General features: G+C 38.6%; 1 long non-coding RNA gene across 1 annotated transcript; it reads right to left on the reverse strand.

Moving 5' to 3' along the window:
• Positions 1 to 645: 645 nt before the first annotated feature.
• LOC140593163 (uncharacterized) lies at positions 646 to 1,946 on the reverse strand. The gene is made up of 2 exons (XR_011993423.1): positions 1,848 to 1,946; positions 646 to 1,210 (listed from the first exon to the last, which is right to left on the reverse strand). It is a non-coding gene; the product is annotated as an uncharacterized lncRNA (long non-coding RNA).
• Positions 1,947 to 3,383: the final 1,437 nt, after the last annotated feature.

Consider the following 3,383-nt stretch of genomic DNA (forward strand, 5'->3'; position numbering starts at 1 on the left):
AAATCCGACAGAGCGCAAATAAAAGACCTGTCTGCAGCAGACGCGTGCAAGTGCACCACAGACTAATAGCTATTTCGAGTAGCCTAAACGCTATTCTCTTCATCGAATGCATGTCTCAAATTACATTTCGTGGGTAGACTTAAACAGCGGACGTTACTCATTGTAAATGTGTTTTTTAGACCGCATAGACCCTCTACTCTTACCAGTACTACGTACCGGCTGTAAATCTTATAACGGTACGTCGTACCGGAGCGTACCGGCTTACTTTCACCCCTGCCTCTAGTTCTATCCCAGCAAACAATATGACGTTGAAATGACGTCTTTTAGACGTCTTGGCCTACCGTAGAAAAGACGTCTTCAGAGGGTGCAGAATGAAAGTTTTTATGACGTCTTTTTTAGACGTCCTCTGGATGTTCAGTTATGACAACTATAAGACGTCTGTATAAGGTGAAAAAACAGTTCGGAAATGGTCGGTGTAGACGTCGTTTGAACGTCACACATAGACTTACTTTAGACGTAATTTATGTATTTACAGCTTTATTCATTACAAAATAATCCCCACTATATATTCTAATACCATATTATGTTTCACCCCAATAACCTAGTATCATTAAGCAAATTCAGTACAAAAAGTCTCACACAGCATTCTTAATACATTTTTATTGGGAGTATCAGATCAGATGATAACACACCTCCCCCTCTCCTTGTGTCTTACAACATCACAGCAAAAATAAATACATTTAAACCAAAAACTAAGTGAATTTAAACATCAATAATTCACTCAATACACAATACACATAGTTACTGTGATGTTGCGCTGCTTTATTTGGTTTAATCGTCCAGTCTGAGAAGGCATTCAAGTAAGAATTGTATTGTACTGAGTACATGACAATAGTAACTTTGAATCCTTGAAATACATGTATTTGATAATTTTCCTGGCAGCTATCTTTTTACACAGGGCCACTTTACACAATAATTTTATTCACTGCTAACAGTTTGTATCAGGAGTTGGTTATTGTAAAAGAAGTAATGTGCATGCAGGTGATTTTTGTATAGATTTATCTACACCCTTCTGGTAGTGCTGCCATTGCAGTCAGGTGTCACAGACTACGAGGAGTATAAGTAGTCCGACTTGGCTGCAGTCAGTTTATACTCCACCCTTGCAGCCGCCGGCAGATCGCGTTCCACGTCGCGTCAGCTGCAGACAGACCTAAGCCCAAGTAGAATGCACCCATTGATTATTTTTTGGCTGTTTTGCTAGCGTTCAGTAAACCTCTGCTCGATAGGCCATCAAGTTGTCTGTCTCAGCGCATTCTATAAACCGGAGCCAACTTGGTTGATCGAGTTTTATAGTCTGTGTGTATCATCGTGATCATCCTCATTTTTTTATCGATAAAAAAAATCGAGATCGTTTTATCGCCTAGCACTACTTCTTATTGTGAAATATGTATATATATTTTTTCAAAATCAGTATTTATTTCATAATGCCGTTTTTCATCATTTCATGATGCCTTATTTCATCATTTCATGACGCTGAATGATGAAATACTTTACTTTTCCCGCTTTACTGCAAAATGGAAGTCGTTCTGTGCTCACAAGAGCGCTAAAAATATTATTTCACAATAAGTAAATTTATATAACAGAATGCAATATATTTCACAATAATGAGCTGTATTTCACAATATCATTCTCATATATTTCATAATACTTTTGAACACTTTGGAGTTCCATATGAACAGATGTGTCTTACCTTCAGATTAATTATGTGGACATATTGGTTTGCAAAAAAGTCAGCAATGCGATTATTAAACAATGTACACAACTAAACAATGCTAAATACTACTTACCTTAAACTTTAAACTTGTCCACAACGACGTGCAGTTTCTCACAACCGTTTTAAGCGACAGTGTCGGCTTCTTTTAAAAATTTTTTTAGCGCTACGGCAACAGAACTTGGCCAAACCACACACCGGACGTGCATCGGCAAATTGTGATTATGGGATTTGCTTACGTGTAGCAGTTTATTTTTGGACATTTTAAAACATTAAAATCACAACAGCATGAGCTACAATAGGCACCAGAATTGACGCTGACAATGTTTACATGGAATTGACGATCTGTCTACAAATTTCCAAAAGTCGCCTACCTAGACGTTCAGCTTGAACTACATATCTACGCCCAAGAGGGGTCAGAGTTAGACGTGCAGATACTGCACCTGATTTGCACGTTGTGTAGACATCCAGATATGGTTCTGGACCGACCGACTCCATCTAGACATGATCTGCACGTCTGATGGACGTCTCATGTTTGGTGGGATATAGCACCCCCAAGACCCCTTTTTTCTAAGAGTGATACTGGATCAAAGCTTTTTGACTTTGTCAGGAATCTCTATTTAAACTAAATAAATTAAAACAAAATCAAGGTAAGGCATGCCCATACATGTAAGGTAAGATAAGACCAGTTCAGTTTATTTATATAATTCTCTAGAGGTTTATTTTATCATTATTTTTTTATTGAAAACGAGAGGAATGCTGTCAAAGAAAGGTCCAGAAATCCACACCAAAAATATTAAAACCAATCTTTTCATGGATAAGGAAGCCTAACAAGGTAACCAAGAGGTAAGAAACAAATTGGATGAAAAATAATTGTTTTGAGGGTACTTTCCCGCATTTTCTGTAGCTGGGGCAAAATTTCCAGCGCCCCAAAACCATTTAATTCTGCGATGTTCATAGGCCAAATCTTTATTATTTTCGCCTAGCAACCATACACGATTGGCTATTTCGCTGCACTTCTGGGGCGCTTTGATGAGTGCCCAAGAAGAGAAGTGATTGGTGGGAATCTGTCGGTGGAAATTCACTGTTGAATGAGTAAAACTGACAAAAAATAATATATATAATATATATATATATTTTATTTTGATATATTTTATATCCCCCCCCCCCACATCTGGGAGGGCGATGCCCGAGCGCCCCCTATGGGCCAGCCGCTATTGGTGGAAGCAATAAAAACGGCCAATAGAATGTTAGGTTACATCTCTAGGTGTGTGGAGTTTAAGTCAAGTCGATTATATAATTCCTTGGTAAGACCCCACCTAGAATATTGTGCGCAGGTTTGGTCACCATACCTTAAGAAGGACATTGCTGCCTTAGAAAAGGTGCAACGGAGGGCTACGAGAATGATTCCTGGTCTTAGAGGAATGTCTTATGAGGAAAGGTTAGCTGAGCTGAATCTGTTTAGCCTTGAGCAAAGGAGACTAAGGGAGGACATGATCCAGGTATATAAGATTCTAACAGGCCTGGATGCTGTTCAGCCAAATGGCTATTTCAATATTAGTTTAAATACTAGAACTCGTGGCCATAAGTGGAAATTAGCGGGAGAAGATTT

Source organism: Paramormyrops kingsleyae, chromosome 10 (assembly GCF_048594095.1).
Source record: "Paramormyrops kingsleyae isolate MSU_618 chromosome 10, PKINGS_0.4, whole genome shotgun sequence".
NCBI lineage: Eukaryota > Metazoa > Chordata > Actinopteri > Osteoglossiformes > Mormyridae > Paramormyrops > Paramormyrops kingsleyae.